Source organism: Prionailurus bengalensis, chromosome E4 (genome assembly GCF_016509475.1).
Source record: "Prionailurus bengalensis isolate Pbe53 chromosome E4, Fcat_Pben_1.1_paternal_pri, whole genome shotgun sequence".
In the NCBI taxonomy this organism is placed as follows: Eukaryota; Metazoa; Chordata; class Mammalia; order Carnivora; family Felidae; genus Prionailurus; species Prionailurus bengalensis.
The window spans coordinates 21,731,412-21,750,226 of record NC_057360.1 but is presented as its reverse complement, the minus strand read 5'-3'; the positions used below and the strand labels follow the sequence as shown (position 1 = coordinate 21,750,226).

General features: G+C 36.7%; 1 long non-coding RNA gene across 1 annotated transcript in view; it reads right to left on the bottom strand.

Moving 5' to 3' along the window:
* Nucleotides 1-16,658, bottom strand: part of LOC122475848 — a 39,274-nt gene extending 22,616 nt beyond the window's left edge. The window contains exons 1-2 of the long non-coding RNA XR_006295321.1: nt 16,407-16,658; nt 13,583-13,665 (exon numbers count right to left, since the gene is read on the bottom strand). This is a non-coding gene — a long non-coding RNA (uncharacterized LOC122475848). The remainder of the gene's footprint in view (nt 1-13,582; nt 13,666-16,406) is intronic.
* Between the last annotated feature and the right edge of the window lie 2,157 nt (nt 16,659-18,815).

The following is an 18,815-nucleotide window of genomic DNA, read 5'->3' as shown; positions in this document are numbered from 1 at the left end:
AGGGAGAGACAGAGCATGAACAGGGGAGGGTCAGAGAGAGGGAGACACAGAATATGAAGCAGGCTCCAGGCTTTGAGCTGTCAGCCCAGAGCCCGACACGGGGCTAGAACTCACGGACCACAAGATCATGACCTGAGCCGAAGTCGGCCGCCTAACCGACTGAGCCACACAGGCACCCCGAGCTTGGGGATTTCTAACTAGTAAACCTCACATCAATCCTTAGGAAAAATTTCTAGAATATATTATTAAATGGATAGCTTAGGGAAACTTGAGTAAAGTAGTTTCCAGTGAGAATCCAGCATGAGTTCCAAAAGAACCAGTCATGCTAAGTGAATCAGTTTTATTTCCGCTAGTGTTACTAGGTTGGTAGATAAGGGGATGCTATAAACACCATGTGGCTCCAGTGGCCTAGGTATTTGACTAGGTAAGCGACTGCTCGTGACCAATGATTATTGTGAGAGTAGGCTTCACCCCAACCTGATCATCCATTCTTTACTTCTTTATGGATTTTTTTGTAATGGATGTTTTTTAAAGGTAAGTCCAGGCCACTACATCCATCCTTATAATAATTTCATCCTGTTGATTTGGGGTCTGTTCTTCCAGCTTGCTAAGTAAGTTCATTTGAAGTTTTATTAGCTTTCACCTCCAGCTTTGTGCCTGCCACCTACATATTCAATAATAAGGCTCCTCTTTTAGTGGAACACAAAGCCCCAGATGATTCTTTCTGGCTTATGAATCTATTTGATGGATGAGGTACTGATTGCCTTTCTTCACAGAAAGAACATGATTTGTTTCTTGCAAGTTATGTGACTTTGTGTAAGCTGCTTACTTCTCCAAACTCAGTTATCTCATCTGTAGAATAGGAATAGTAGTATTATCTCAGAGTTCTTTTGGGGAGAGAGTAAATTATTGGCATAATATATGCATGCTAGTATATTATAGGAATTTAGTCGATAGGATCGTTATTATTAGATAGGATGTAAAGGTAGAGACAAGTGCCTTCACATGCATTAAGATGTGGGAGCAGAATAGTGAGAAATTATTATATCAGTTAATATTTTGGCTCTGTTAACTATTCAAAATATTCATAGAAATCTAGGAAAATAGAAAAACAGACTTAGTATCTATCCCCAAGCTAATCTAAAGAATATTACCATCTACAAAGCAAATAATAAAAATGCCCATTACAGTCTTCTATTCCAGGTTCCAGGGAAATTCTTTTATGGTCATGATTTAATTTTTAATGTAAACATCTCTTTTCTATAGAGGGAATGTAATTTTTTAATGTTTCTTTATATATATATTTGGGGGAGAGAGAGAGAGAGAGTGAGTGAGTGGAGGAGGGGCAGAGAGAGAAGGAGACACAGAATCTGAGCAGGCTCCAGGCTCTGAGCTGTCAGCACAGAGCTGGATGCAGGGCTTGAACTCGTGAACCACGAGATCATGACCTGAGCCGAAGTCGGACACTTAACTGACTGAGCCACCCAGGCGCCCCATATAGAGGGAATATAGACATTCCATCCATGGGTAGATCAGTTGTTAAAATTATATTGTTTCCTGGCGTATCTGAGGAAATTAACCATACCATACACAATTATCATTCTTAATCATATCGATGGCCTTAATTATTAACATTGTATACACTTATTATGGTTTTCATTAATTTCCTTGTTCTTGGAATCAAGACTTCTAGTTAAAGTCTTGTAACTTTTAAATATACATATGAAAATTAATATTAAAACTACATTTAGATTCAAAGGCAAACATTGTTTTGCTTCAACCTAAGAGATGGAGAAAAAGAAAAGTCAAAATGGATGATTATAAGTTATAGATTTCACCTTCAGAAATTAATTTTCACATTTACCAAAATGATATATTCAAGGAGTGACTTGAATACATAAAAGTACATACATACATAATTTTATGTACAATACATACATAAAAGTATGTTTGGACATAAAGATAGGGACTGTAGATTATTATGTCAGATCATAGTGAAGTGCATTCACTTTGCCCCATTTCTCTGAATTCTTCATGTATTAGAGAACACTTAATCATCCAAACAGGGTTTTTGGCTTGGCTCACTCAGTTCTACAGCTTCCGTTTTCATCATCCTGTCTGTTAGAGAAGGCGTTTCAGACAGAAGTGCTTGCCCCGAGGCCAAGGAGGTTGTGTGGGCTCAAGTACCTGCACGTTCACTCTCAGTGAAAACACCTTGCTTCTGAAGAAGTTTATAATTAGTAACAGTTTGAAAGCTCTCACTCTAAATGGAGAGAAACCATTTAGGGATTAGTTTGGGTATGTGTAAGAAACAAGGAGGTGATGAAAGATGTTTAGTGCCAAGTTCTGTTACAGGCACCTAATCTGATATTCCTTACATATAAGAAATTGTCTTTTCTTTTTGGTCCTTCCTTTTTCAGTGATGAAACTGACCCATCCCTTTGGAATGGGAAGTTTCTGGAGGGGGATTGGCTTATGAGAAAAGCAGGTTTGGTGTGTGAGATCATATCCTGTACCCAGTAAAGGAGGAGTTTACCCTCACACTCCTTTACTACAAACCAAACCAGTAGTTTTGCATGAAAACAATTTACTTTGCCCTTTGTGGGATTATTAGCCCTTTCTGTCTGTACTTAAGGATGGATACAATATTATCCTGTAAGGATGTTTGTAATAAAATTTGTCCTCTTGGTCATCAGGTAAGTAGTTTTCAAATTGTACAATTTTACCTCCAAGGCAATATGTGGCAATTCCTAGACACATTTTATTATCACACATGGTGGGGAGGGGTTATGTTACTGGCATCTAATGAGTAGAGGCCACAGATGCTACTAAATATTATAGGTTGCATAGGATAGCCCTCTATAGCAAAGATGTATCTGGTCCAAAATATCAATAGTGCGGAGGTTGAGAAATTGCATTAAATAAAAGTGTTTTGGGGATGGATGGTGGGCTATTTATGAGCACAGTCTGATAACAAACTCATAGAGCAGCAAATAACATGAACTCCTTTCCACTTCAGGTGTTTGGTCTCCTGGGGAAGCAAACTAATAGTTTAAGCAATGTACTACAGGCTTTGATAGAGGTATACAAAAGAAACTTTTACTGAGGAAAAAAAAATATTTAGCTTCAACTGAGAAGTTAGGAAGGCCTATTGTTAGTGACATTTTATGATAAAATGTGTGTAGTATTTAGCTGCTCTCAGTTGCAAGTAGCAGAAAAGTCTGTCAATAAAGGAGATTCACATAACTGGAAAGTCTAGCGGTAAAGTTAGCTTCAGTGTTGGTTTGTTTCAGCAGCTTAGTAATGTCATTATGGAAAGATCTGGTGTAACCTTCTGCCTTCCTGAAGGTCAAACTTCAGTTTAAAACCCGTTCTCCTTCATGTTCATAAAATGGCTTACTAACTACACATCAGTTACAAGAGAAGACAGAATGTTAATTGTAGAATCCCCTGAGAAGAGCCGGGAAATATTTTTCACATAAATCTCACTTTATGTCTTACTGTCTCTAATTGCGTCACCTGAACTAGAAACTCCAACTAGGGTGTAAAATCATGCTGATTAGCTAGAGCTGGCCAAACTCATACCATGGCACCAGGAAAGTTGGATATTTGGGGTGGCTATTGAAAGAAACAAAAGAGATGGTAGGAAAGCAACTACAATGACTACTATATGCGGGATGAACTTTCAAGGCAGAAGAAACAGCTTGGATAAAGACATATAGGAAAGAAAGAGTGCAGCCTGTTCAAACTGAATCTCGAAAGCAGTTGATATGTGGATGGAATCCAGGAGATATGGTGGGAAGTAGGAAGAAATAAAATTAGAAAGGAAGGCAGTGACAAATTTATAAAAGCATCTCAGTGCCATGATAAGGACATTATTCTGTAACCAATTCTGACCTGTTAAAGGATTTTAAGCAGAGGAAGGACATGATAGGAATTATGTTTTTAAAAAATTTCTTTGGTGGTATTGAGAAGAATGGAAAGAAATGAAAAGGAAGTTGAAAGTGGAAGCAAAGGGAACCATAATTTGAGACAACTGGCTTAAATCTCCTATTTTATTTGTAATATAATAACAGTTATATGTTCTTGTTATGATGATTAAATTAGATGTGGAAAATGTGTAACACTTAGCAGGTAATCAAAATGTTAGTGATCATTTGTTCACATACTTTTGAGCACTGATTTGGCGTTTCATCTGTACTACTTACTATGTGAAGTAAATTACTATGTGAAATTAATTACCTTAAATGAGCCCATTTCCTCTTTAGTCCACCTTACATGATTATTAGCAGGACTAAGTGACATTATGTTTATAAAAAGGACAGTGTAACTGAAGGAGACCATAATAGCACAAGTCACTGTAACTGTAATAAAGGAGATGACGAGGGCGCCTGACTAGCTTAGTTGGTAGAACATGTGACTCTTGATCTTGACATTGAAAATTCAAGCCCCATGTTGGTTAGAGATTACTTAAACATAAAAGGATGAAGAGAGGTAGGGAAAGTGAAGATATACCTTAGAGAAAGAATCAACAGGGTTTGCTGATTGATATAGCAAGAAACCAGTTATGGCTCCTAGAGTTTTTGGTGTGAGCAACTGGGTAGATTGTGAGAACCAAGTTTTATTTCATGTTTTGAACATTTTAAATTTTAAATGTTGGTAAGATATATAAGTTGAGATATGTAAGTTGAGAAGTCAGGGAAGAAATTGGATACACAACTCTAGAGCTTAGTGATGTCTATACCAGGAATATAGATATGGGAGTTGACAACACATCTGTAGTAGTTACACCAAGGGAGCTCTGAGATAGGTTATGGAGAATGAGAGTACAGAAAGGGAAGGCATCAACAAGAGTGAAAAACCTGAAGAAGTCTACATTTAGGAGGTTGGTAAGAATGGTGGAATCAGCAAAAGAGACTGAGAAGTAAAAGCAATGAGTTAACAAAAAAGTATCAAGAACATGTAAGTTCCTAAGAAGGAAGAAATGATCAGCTGTGTCAAGCTCTGATGAGAGGCTAAGTAAGGTAAACACCAAATTCATTCATTTTAGCAGTATCTGGCCTCTTAACCCTTAACAAAAGCAGTGCCAATGGACTTCTGGAGGTGAATTCTAGACATAAATGGTCTGAGAAGTGAATGAGAATAAAGGAACTGGATACAATATAAGTATACAATTCCTTTTAAAAAAATTCTGGAGGGGCGCCTGGGTGGCGCAGTCGGTTAAGCGTCCGACTTCAGCCAGGTCACGATCCCGCGGTCCGTGAGTTCGAGCCCCGCGTCAGGCTCTGGGCTGATGGCTCGGAGCCTGGAGCCTGTTTCCGATTCTGTGTCTCCCTTTCTCTCTGCCCCTCCCCTGTTCATGCTCTGTCTCTCTCTGTCCCAAAAATAAATAAATGTTGGGAAAAAAAAAATTAAAAAAAAAAAATTCTGGAAAGATTGAGAAAGATATCTCTTTTTTCAAAAAAAAAATTACCACAAAGGAAAATTCTGAAATAGAGCTGAGAACTGAGATAGAATTTAAGGCAGAATGTAAATACCAGGAAGATTTTATTGTTGCTTTAGGGTAGGAATTCTAAAACATAATTGCCTTTGATGGAAATGATACAGCTGGAGGGAAAGGGGCTAACTGAAGGAGCAAAGACCATAAGCAGTTTTGAATTCTCCGACCAGGGTATAGTGAGAGATAAGTTTTTGAGACAGGGATGGTTGCATTCTCCTTCATAACAGGATGGGAAGAAGGAAAAGAGGGCACAGAGGCAGAAGGGTTTACAGGTTTAGAGAGGAAAATCAAGGAGTGCTGGTCTGATCAGTTTTAGGTATGGGTTTTTCTTCATTCACCTTGCCTGGCATTTGGGTCTTTTCCAATTGAAAACCTGTTTTCTTTTTAAAACATTTTTTTAGAACTGTTTTAAGTTTACAACAAAATTGAGAGGAAAGTAGAGATTTCCCACGTATCTCTTGCACACACACAGGTCTAGCCTTCCATTATCAACATCATTCACCACAATGGTACCTGTTTTGTTTTTTTGGTTTTTTTTAATCAAGGATGGACCTACATTGACACATCATAATTACTCAATGTCTATAGTTTACCTTAGGATTCACTGTTTGCGTTGTATATTCTATGGGTTTGGACAAAGTATATAATAACATATATCTGTCATTATATCATACAGGCTATTTTCACTACCCTAAAAATCCTCTGTGCTCTGCCTATTCATCTCTCCCTGTCATACATTGCCCTACTGCCACCTCTGGCAACCATTGATCTTTTTACTGTGTTCGTAGTTTTGTCTTTTTCATAATATCACATAGTTGGAATTTTGCAGTATGTAACCTTGTCAGATTGGCTTCTTTCACTTACTAACATGCATTTAAGTTTCCTTCGTGACTTTCCATGGCTTGATAACTCATTTTTTAAATGCTGAATAATCTTCCATAGTCTGGATGTACCACAGTTGATTTAAGCATTCACCTACTGAAGGACACAGTAGGTGTCCACATCTTAATTGCTTCCTAGTGTTGGCAATAATGAATAAAGTTGCTATAAATGTACACGTGCAGGCTTTGGTGTGGACATAAGTTCAGTTCCTGTGGGTGAATTCCAAGGAGCATGCTTGCTGGATCACACAGCAAAAGTATGGTTTGGTTTTGAAAGAAACTGCTAAACTGCCTTCAAAAGCAGCTGCACTGGGGCTCGGTTGGTTAGGTGTTTGAGTTTGGCTCAGGTCATCATCTCACAGTTCATGAGTTCGAGCCCCGCATTGGACTCTGTGCTGACAGCTCGGAGCCTGGAGCCTGCTTCAAATTCTGTGTGTCTCTCTCTGCTCCTCCCCCACTTGTGCTCTGTCTCTTTCCCTCTCTTTCTCTCAAAAATAAGTAAGCTCTAAAAAAAATTAAAACACTTTTTAGTGTCTGTACCATTTTGCATTCCCATCGGCAATGTATGAGAATTCCTGTTGGTTCACATCCTCACTAGCATTTGCTATTGATATAATGTTCTAGATTTTGGCCATTCTAATAGGTACGTACTGCTATCTCATTGTTTTAATTTGTGTTTTTCTGATGACCTGTGATGTGGACCATCTTTTCATATGCTTATATATTTTTTCATGTGCTAATAAATCCTTGTATTATATTATAATAAACTTCTGTTGCATCTCATTTCTAATTCCCTGCACACACACACACACACACACACACACACACACACATTGTACACATTGTATTTATATATCTGTTTTGGTGAGGTTTCTGTTCAAGTCTTTGGCCCATTTTTTAACTGGGTTATTTGTTTTCTTATTGTTGAGTTTTAAAAGATCTTTTCATATTTTGGTAAGAGTTCTTTATTAGATGTGTTTTGCAAATACTTTCTCCTAATCTGTGGCTTATCTTCTAATTCTTTTCATATTGTCAGTTGCAGAGCAGAAGTTTTTAATTTTAATTAAGTCCAGCTTCATTATTCAAATATTTCTTTTCTGGATTATGTCTTTGGTGTTGCATCTGGCAAGGCATCACCACACCCAAGTTCATAGGTTTTTTTCCTGTTATCTTCCAGGAATTTTATAGTTTTGTGTTTTACAGTTAGATATAATCCATTTTGAGTTAATTTTTGTGAAGGGTATAAGGTATGTATGTAGATTTGCTTTTTTTTTTTTTAATGTGGATGACCACCATTTGTTGAAGAATCTATCCTTGTTCCATTGTATTGCCTTTGCTCCTTTTTCAAAGATCAGTTGACTTTATCTATGTGGATCTACTCTGGGCTTTCTATTCTGTTCTGTTGATGTATTTGGGTATTATTTTGCCAGTGCCACACTGTCATGATTGTTGTAGCTTTATTTGTCTCATTTTCATACTGTTTGTTGTAGAAATGAAAAAAGATAACAATTTTTCCTTCAGTGCTTCCTTCACTAGTGTTTTTGAAGTAAGAAAGTAAAACTTCCTAATTATTATGATTGTAACTGTATCTTCTTATAATGTTTTTTGTTTATAGTCCATTTTACCTAGAGAACAGGTTTTTGTTAGTGCTTGTTTTTTCCATCTTTCCTTAAATATTATTGTATTTTTTACCTATTTCCCTCACCCAGACTAAATTCTCAGATATTGTTAAGTTTGTATGTGTGAGAGCTTTGGTTCATCTATTTCCAATAAAATTGATATGTCAGTCTAGAATATACTAAAGTCATGGATAAAAACAGCAAACCTGGATTAGATACATGGATTTAATTATTGGTTCTGCCCCTATCCAGCTGAAAGGATATTACATTATATTTTTCTATAGAACTTGTATGTTATTTTGAATTGGGTATGACCCTTGTTGCTAATAAATCCTTGTATTATATTATAATAAACTTCTGTTGCATCCCATTTCTAATTCCCTTCTTCCTAGCTCAATGACTTACCCCATTGAAAATAGAATCTAATATCTATTTTAACTGTTGTTTCCATTTAGAAAACATTCCTCATTATCTGGAGATTATTAGAACCAGGTTAATATTTCAAAAACTAAGGAAATGATGATCAAAAGCAGTACCATATTGGGTTTCTTGTAAATATTGTTACTTATTTTTACATAATAACACCACTTTCTGTACAACAGTTTGTCTTTCAAGAAACATTTTTTTTAGAATGCTCATTTATTTATTTTGAGAGAGAGAAAGAGACATTAATGTTCTTTAGACATTAATTAATAAACATGTTCTTCAACACCAGTCTAGAACTTTGGAAGAAAATTTGCATAATTTTTGGAGTGAATTTTCTGCTTTGATCTAATCTGAAATACAAGGGATGCAAATAGGGCATTACTATTTTATAGCTATGAAAGCAGTTGGAGATCTATCTAGAGAGAAATGATTTCGTCACAACCAGAACTAGGTAAGTTCCCTGGGTCCAAGCAGCACTGGTCTGGAATAGAGATCCAGAGAGACCAGGGCTGAGTTTTCACTCCACTGCTTTCTGTGTGATCTTGAGTGGCTCACTTAACATGTCTGAATTTGAATGGTATTTTCTGAAAAGCAGAGATCATAGCGTCTGTCTTGGTCAGTAATTGTAAGCATTAGCAATGAAACACTAGCCTGAGAAATTCATAGTAAACTCAGAATAAATAGTAACTATTACAACTAACACTCCTATTACTATTAATCCAACTGCTGCTTCTATTAATTGTCATTTCAGGATATTTTGGTTAAAATGCGTATTAAAGAACTTTTCTTGGGGCACCTGGGTGGCTCAGTTGGTTGAGTGTCCAACTCTTGATTTCATCTCAGGTCATGATCCTAGGGTCTTAGGATGAGCCTTGCATCAGGTTCTGTGATGAACGAGGAGCCTGCTTAAGAGTCTCTCTCTCTCCCTCTGTCCTTTTCCCTTGCTTGTGTTCTCGCTCTCTCGCTCTCTCTCTCTAAAATAAAAAAGGGGGAGTTTTTCATGTTGATGATGACTGTAAGCATATTTCTAGATGTTACTTATCCATGAGAAAGACACGTCATTTTTGTCTTCTAACTGATGCGATAAACTGTGAGCAAAAAGCTTAAAAAAACCTATCTTTGTAGCTAAAAACTGTCTTAAAAGCAGTGATTCTGTATTTGTACTTCCCAATTCCCCATAATTATTGTTATATACTCTAGACATGTAATATTGTACAAAGCATGGGTCTTTATTCTTTTAAATGCATCTCTGGTTCAAATGCTTTAAGCAAGAAACACTAAAAAACCAGTGCTGATTCTTATTCTCTTTTAATATTTATATGTCACCGTTTGGAGTCAGTTTTGGTTGCCTAGTAGATTAGATCGCCATTTAATGTAAATGCATAAAATATGACTAATAAACTGACTAGACTCTAGTGAAAGCTTAAGTAGCAATTTGAGCTAGTTAAAACACTTTCCTCCCAGGATTCATAACAGTTATTATTTAAGCAATGAGCCTTTAATTTATTTTTCCTCCTATCTGGAAGGTTCTCTTCTGTACCCAGTTAACCTCTGTTTCTCTTCAAGATCCCAGCTCAGATGCCACTTCCTTAAGGAACACTTAGCTGACCCTGCTCAGGCTAAGACAGTTTCCTTGTTAGGCTTTCTCATAGTATCGCGTGTCTTTTCTAAGACACCTGGTAACTATTTGATTACTTGGTTGATTCCTGCCTCTTTGCTAGAACAAAGGCTCCACCAGGGCAGAGATTACCTTTCTTGACAAACAGTACATGATAAATAATATTTTTAAATATATAAATGGCATTTGACCCTTACACTGAAGCCAGGTATCGCTAATAAAAACTGTAGCATTAATCTTGGCCTCCAGAAAGATCTTCTTACTAATGACGGTTCTTTATTTTAAAATGTGTCCCATTAGATTAGGGCTCACAGGACCAAGCCTTGGAAAGCAGAAATATAGGAATCCTCTTGGTGGTTGGGAATTATACTCTGAATTCAGAATCAGTGAATGTACGTCACCCACCTCATTCCACACTAAATATATAACCTCTAAAGCCACACTAGATATGAAGTAAGGGGGGAGAACACCTCAGAAAAAATATTTTTCTGACACACACATATAAAATACGTTCCAATATTTGAGTCATTAGTAATTTTTGTTGTCACTGTTGAGGTTGTGTTGTTAGTCACTGTGATGCTTACTAAAACAAATGTATTCCACCAACAAGGATTTGGCCCTTTGTTTTCTTTTATTTATTTATTTTAAGTTTATGTATTTATTTTGCTTGCATGAGTGAGGGAGGGTCAGTGAGAGAGAGAGAGAGAGAGAGAGAGAGAGAGAGAGAGAGAGAGAATCTCAAGCAGGCTCCACTCTCAGAGTAGAGCCTGATGCGGGGCTCAGTTCCACAACTGTGAGATCATGACCTGAGCTGAAACCAAGAGTGAGCTGCTAAACCAACTGAGCTATCCAGGAGCCCTTGGTCCTGTGTCTTCTAATACACTGGGATAAATTTTAGGGGAGCCTGGGTGGCTCAATCTGTTAAGCATTCAACTCTTGATTTTGGCTCAGGTCATGATCTGCCTGTCTTCAAGTTTGAGCCCCACATCAGGCTCCATGCTGACAGAGTGGAGCCTTCTTGGGATTCTCTCTCTGTCCCTCTCCTGATGTCTCTCTCTCTTTGTCAAAAATAAATAACATTAAAAAAATAATATAGTCAGACACATTTTAAAATTAAAAACTTGCTATGAGAAACAATTTCTCATAAACCCCTTCTAGGTTAAAGAAGAAAACATAAATCAAGACAGATAAAGGAGTAAGTGAATCATTGTATTACCAAAGAATAATTATTATGTACATATTAACATGGTGTTGTCAACGAATGTTCATTGACATGAAAAATATAATGTTAAATGAAAATAATTAGGTTGAAGGTGGCTGGGTGACTCATTTGGTTAAATATCTGACTCTTGATTTTGGCTCAGGTCATGATCTCATGATTTGTGAGTTCAAGCCTGTGTTGGGCTCTGTGCTGGCAGTGTGGACCCTGCTTGGGATATTCTCTCCCCTCTTTATGCCTCTACCCCGCTTATGCTCACTCTCTCTCAAAATAAATAAATAAACTTAAAATAATAATACAAATAATAATTAGGTTGTAAATTTAATATCCTATAAAATTTCAATCTTGTCAAATACATATTACAATGATTAAGAAAGACTGACAAGTAATGTTATTATAGGTTACTATTTTCTTCTTTGTACCTTTCTATAGTTGCCAAATTTATTAAATTGGCAACTAATGCACTTTAAAGCATATATAAAATAATGAATATTATTAACCTCTATTTCAGAAAGTCTTCCTCAGTTCATCTCAACACAATAAAAGTGAATTAACTTCTTAAACCTTTTCACATCCTTACCCCACAACTACTTCCCCCACATAGACTGCTCTTTATTCATGATCTATAAAATTCATCATTTCAAAAGTTACTATTAACTTTCCAAATGATATCCTTTAAAATAATGACGATACTTAACTTCATAACTAAGATCCCCTCATATTTTTAGCAATGGCATAGAGTATGGAAGATCAATGTTAGATTTTGTCATAGAAAAATCTTCCACAAAATAATTCATAATCTTTATAAGTGTTATCTGACATCTTAAAGTACTTATGATTTAGTTTCCTTAACCACTGAAGTCTAACCAGGAAGTTCAATAGTTTGCCACTGCATTTGCAATAAAATGCAAGTTCCTTACAATAACCTGTCTCTGCCTTCCTCGAAGACTCATTTCACACCTCTCTTCTTTTCGCTCCTGGTACTAGTTACCCTAGACTCTCTTCTGATCCTAAAATGGGCTCAAATTATTTTGCTTCTTGAGGTCTTAGGATTTGCTGTTCCCGATAAACAGTACCCTTTTATGCAGGTTTTTTCACATAGCTGGAGCTGTGCCGATATTCAAACATCACCTCTTACAGAGATTGCCTGTAATACATATCTTACTTGTTTCTTTCTTAGCTATTAGTATTTTGCTTAAATTTGGTACTGGTTTACACATTTAGCTGCTTGGTCTCCTCAGTGGAAAGTGAGCTCTGTGAGAAAAGGGAATTTGTCTCTCTTGTTCATCTCTTTTTCCATAGTGGCAAGAATATTTGTTTATATATATTTGAATACATAAAAAATGGTAAATTGTTTTCCCATTCATTCCCCTACCCTCTAACACCCAGATTATAAAGAATTTGAATATAAAAAGTTGTTAGATTCAGATACAGATGAAGTTTAAATAGTTCCTGAAGTTTAGCCAAAGAATTTTCAGTTTCAAAAAGAATAAAACTGGATCAAAGTTCTCATAAAATAAATATAGGAGACAGATAAAATCTAACCATTAAAGCATATTTCCAAAGGTATTAGAAAGTCACCGGATTCCATAGGAACCCTAATAACTATTATAACAAATTTTTTGCAATTAGTTTTATACTCTTTTATTACAGAGCCACATGGATAGATTATAGCAATAATTTTTTTCTTTATGATTGAAACTATATTCATATTTGGAAATACTTCCTCCCTGCATTCTACATGTGTTTCTTTGTCTTACAATATCTACATGGACATGATTTACACCTATGCTGATGACCTATTTATGGCTCCTGTTTGGATATATCCTTTATTTTTCAGCTACGTGGGTTTTTTCCATCACAATGGAAGCATTTGGTATTTTCCAATCTTTAATCTTCAAACATTTCTCTTTAAATTTCTCACAATTGCATAATTACATTGTGGGATGGCCCCATGACTCCATTTTATTGACACAGTAGAAAACACCTGACAAGGAGTATTCTCCAGGTCACTAAGATCCTTCTCTGTGCTCGGTGACTCACAAGTAACATTTCAGACCCAAATACCAGTAAAGGAGAAGCTACCCAACCTGACTATAAAATTGTATTGCAGCTGTCTGCAATTGTCTTGGCTAAATTCCATTTTCCTTTTTATGCAAAATACATTAATTCTTAGTTTCCTATGACACTGCAGGTTTTGTGTCAACATGCTTTATAACATGATGACTTAATATATGTTGAAATACCTGTATGCCTAACTCTTTAACAGAGATCACCTTCCATGTTAACTATTCAAAAAGTTAAAAACAACAACAATACCTTTTTAGGGTGTCAATATTGGAAATTCCCATCAGAATTGGGAGTCAAGATGTAGCCGATGATTCTGTTGCCCCTGCCTTGCCCTATAAAAAATAATTTATACCATGAATTTCTTTTTGTTCTTTAGCAGAAATCAACATAATAAAGATTTAATAAAGTTTCAAAGTTTGGACAATAAAATCTTTGTCCAAAACAGAAGTGAACTTGACATTCTTATAAATAAATCTACCAAGATACATTTTTAACCCTTAAGCCTGAAAACTAGTTTAATATTCTTTTGTTAAATTACATCACACTTCTCCAAAATCCCTAGTTGCCCCAGAAATAAGACAAAGATAGGAAAGTACCCAGAACTTTAAATAAGGTAGGATTTATTAAAGAGTCTGGCAACAAGTTGATTAAACATGATGACACTGACCTTGGCCTAGAGTAAACACATTAAACTTCCCAAGCCTGTTGGAAATTGCCTAGGGAACCCAAGCCTCTTACCCTAAATTTGAGGAATATCCAGAGATTGAAGAGCATAAAAGGACTTGTGCCTCAATAGAAATAATTATAAAGATAACATAAAATGGTAGCTGGAAAAACAGTGAGTTCAAATATCATTAGAAATGAATCAGTTTAGAATGTGAACAATTTCCTGGTGTTTATAGAGAAATATTTCTCTAAAGCCCTTGGAACATAAATATGTATTGTGACTCTCCAGGAGAGGGCTGTAGTAAACTGATTTTTAGAAATGTGAATGACCATGGAACAATTTTGTCCCAGGACATTTCATGGGGCTAATGCTTCAATGCATACCACTTAGTAAATCCTGCTGTACTATCAACTTTTGCTTATTCAGGTACTGATTGGCTAACTTTTAAGATATCCTCTCTTTGATTATTGTCTATTTTATGTTGCTAATCATGCCAATAAGTCATTTCAACTAAATTATAGTTAGGGAAAGGAAGAGATAAAATATAAAGCAGCATGTCTTGTAATTATTTATAGCTCTAGGTTTTGGTTTTAACTTGGTGAATGGGACACTTATTTGAATGGCTGATTAGAAACTAGCCCTCCTCTTTCTAGCAATTTTTTTTTCTTCAAAATGGTTTATTTTTTATAAATATAACTTATTGTCAAATTGGCTTACATACAACACCCAGTGCTCATCCCAACAAATGCCCTCCTCAATGCCCATCACCTATTTTCCCCTCTCCCCTGCAAGCCTAGCAATTTTTCATTCTCTCTCTCTCTCTTTCCCTCTGTCTGTCTGTGTCTCTCCCTCTCTCTCTTTGTCTCTCTCTCTTTTTTAGAATTTCCCCTCTCTTCTCCATTACAGCATGGGAGTTGTGCTCTTTCTACAGTAAGACCTTGCTTCCTGGCCATAGTTGTTAGATTGTAGGTGGCCACTTGACCCAACATGGGTCAAAAAGGTTTACGTATACAATAGGCAGCCAGATGTATAGTAATAAATATTATCCTTGTTATAAAAATGATCAGGACAAGAAGTAGAGACATGGAAATTATCACCCTCAACTGAGAAAGAAAGCAGAAAGAAAATCAAGAGAGAATGACTTTGACAGAGATAAGGGAAAACAACATTTCAATGAGGTGGGGTCAAATATACAACAGTGAAGTCAAGCCAAATGAAAACTGAAATTCACAGTGGTTCGGAAAGACACAATAGACATGCAATGCCAGCATTAGAGCATTCTATAGATAATTTTCCCATTTCTTTGAAGCAAAAAATCTTAGTTTGTGGAGCCTATCTCCTGGCTTCTCCATAGGATTTCCAAAAATCCCACATTGGCTTGTCAGTAAGACGGGGTTGGAAATACCCAAAGGAGTCTATTTACATAAGTGACTGTTAGACCATCAGGAACAGAATTCATTCTAAAAGAAGGATGAGTCAGTCCCAAGTCAGAGGGTCAGTGTTCCAATGGCAAGGTAATTCTGAGTAAAGCTGGGGATGTGTTGCCGAGCTTGTCCTTTTATTTAACCCCCGCCCCCAGAAACCTGTGTGAGAGCCCTAAAAGAAGAGATAATAAGAGATATGTTTAAGAACTTGAGGGGACAAGGAAACAGTTCTTTGTATCCTGTGTAAAAGAGTGTAGCAAAGCTGTGGAATAAGGGAAATGTTCCCTTGTGGCTGCTTTTGGAGCAGGTTGAGTTACGGACCAGGCACAATACCTGGAAAAGAGAAGATGCAGGAGAGAATATAAGCAACCAGGGACAACAGAAACCAAGAAGAGGAAGGAACAGCTTGTGGTATCTGTGCTAGCTATGAAGCACGAATGTGACAAACTCAGATGCTTCGAAGCATGAGTTAGGAAAATCTGGAGTTCCTGCATTTGTGGCTGAGAGACAAAGGCAGAAAAATACTATTTCATTCCTATTTTTATGGTCTCTTTGTTTAATCTGGGAAAATGCTCCACTTGCTCTCTTTTATTAAATTTTTTTTTTCAACGTTTATTTATTTTTGGGACAGAGAGAGACAGAGCATGAACGGGGGAGGGGCAGAGAGAGAGGGAGACACAGAATCGGAAACAGGCTCCAGGCTCCGAGCCATCAGCCCAGAGCCCGACGCGGGGCTCGAACTCACGGACCGCGAGATCGTGACCTGGCTGAAGTCGGACGCTTAACCGACTGCGCCACCCAGGCGCCCCTCCACTTGCTCTCTTTTAAAACTCTATGTGTATAATTATCATCATAGAATCAACTTAAATGACAAAAAAAGAAGAGAACTTTACCACTTCCACTTCACCCAAATCAAGACTCAGTTGATGCATTCTCTGAAAATTCTAAGGAAATTACACTCTGATAAAAAAAAATTACTCACGTTGATGTACTTTATTTCAGTGTTGCACTGCTGCAAGTTTTATCTTCTCATTTAGCAGGTCCTTCAGAGCCTTTAGTGTTAAATCACATTGTCCCTTAGGTGTCCCTATGGCTAGTATTCTGGAAACAAATATTCAGTTCACATATTAAAGAATTTGTTATGTGTCAGTAACTTTTAAAGAGCTTTACACATATTCTCTGATTAATACCTTCAACAGCTCTGAAAAGAATGCATTGTTAGAGATTGAGGATTAAAAAGTGAAAGTTTTACCCAGTGCCATGAAGTTAATAAATAGCAGAGCAGAAATTTAAGCCGAATTCATGTAACCCTTCATTGCTTTGCTACACTGCAAAGACGAGTCATTAAACGTGCCTCAGCTAAGTCAGAATTTCAATGTTGCCTCAGCTAAGTCAGAATTTCAATGTTGCTACACATTTTACTTTTTCACTGCTCAGAGATAAAATGCTTGATCATTCCCATTTATTGGAAGTATGAGATTCTCCACTTCATTCAAGGACACTACTTGGGAGATATTTCCACCGTTGAACCAGAACTGTGTCCCTTTCACTTTGTCCTATTTCGTGATAGCCTGAAATTTATCCTGTAATATCTGCATCTAAGCATTATTCACTGGGAGCTTTTTCTGAAGAAATCCTGAACTATGAATATTATTATGAGTTTTCTCATTTCCTCTCATGTTGCTTTTCAACAAGTTAGAGATAATATTATAATAATCGGTAATTGCAGGGCTTTGGATAAACCTCATGGGTATTATACCAACACCACACTAATAATATGTTTACATAATATAATGCATTTTTATTTTTGTGTAAAGAGAATTTTATTCTTCACACTATTCTATTTCTTCTCATTTTATGTGGAACTAGCAAAGGGCAAAGGTTTCAAAATAGCAAATTGTTAAACTTTAATAGTAGAGGCTACCCTTATTTACATGACTCAGTTGGGGAAATGTTTAGTATTACACCATACCCTGAAGGTTAATAAACCCCGGGCTGGGTTAGACCAGGGAGGCAGGGGGAGGAGATGAATTCCAGAGTGAAGCAAGGAAATAGAGAAACAATGACATGAGAAATATTATCATCAGATTAGAAGATAATCTCTTTCCTTGCTTTCCAAAGAGGAAAAAGGAATGAAAGGAATATATGAATAACTGCAACCAGGAACAAAAAGCAGGGTGTGTAAATAGTATCTCAGAAGCCACGTTAACTTTGCAAAAGAGTAGGGAAAAATCAAGAAATAAGGAAATAGAGAAATTGGTGGGGGGGGGGGGGTAGGAAGAAATCATAGCTGAACATACCAATTTTATTGTTAACAGATAATTTGATCTCCACAGTTTATTTTATTTATTTTAAAAATCATGTTATGTATTTATTTAAAAAAATTTTTTTTTCAACGTTTATTTATTTTTGGGACAGAGAGAGACAGAGCATGAACGGGGGAGGGGCAGAGAGAGAGGGAGACACAGAATCGGAAACAGGCTCCAGGCTCTGAGCCATCAGCCCAGAGCCCGACGCGGGGCTCGAACTCACGGACCGCGAGATCGTGACCTGGCTGAAGTCGGACGCTTAACCGACTGCGCCACCCAGGCGCCCCTGTATTTATTTTATAATGCTACTGGATTTCTTAGCATTAGTTACAGAATTTCCTGAGTACTCTGAAAATAATGAGAACTACTGTATTCTTAGCATTTTTTAGATATGACGAATATTCATTGTTCTTTGGCTGCCCAATATCTTGTTCTATTTCTAACAAGAGATTTGCTTTTAGAGAATTAGCCTTTTCCCCCTTGGATACAATATGACCGGACAGTAATCAGCTTTACTGTCCCTAACCAAAGGTTGAGAATCTTTTGAACATTGAGCAAGTTATTTGGAGAGACTTCATTGTTTGGGCTGTGTTCTAGGTGCTCAGATTTTTAGATTTAACCCTTAATAACAATCAGGCATTTCACACAAATTGTGCCTGTTAGATGCTTACATTGTAATTTGATTTTAAAGTGACAGAGTTGGACTTTTTTCATTCTATTGCTGATAACTTAATGTTCTAAACCAGAATTTTCTGTATTTCCAAGCTTTAGGCCTCCAAGATTTACTTTGGTTTCTGAGTTTCCTTATAGATTTTGTGATCTGCCACTGGCTTTACAATACATTTCCATTGCTTGGTTTAAAAACCTGCTAATTATCCATAGGACTTTGACCCTCTTTCCTTATTTTAACCCCAGCGTCTTCATTCCTCACTGTCTCCTCAGAGATGGTTCTCATACTTAGCAACAAAGAACTTCAGCTGATACATAGAGTATAGTTTACCTGAAATCATGGTGGTTAAAGTGGTGTGTTAACATTTTGGAAAGAATTAAACCAGTAATGTGAAAAAAAAATGTATGGCACA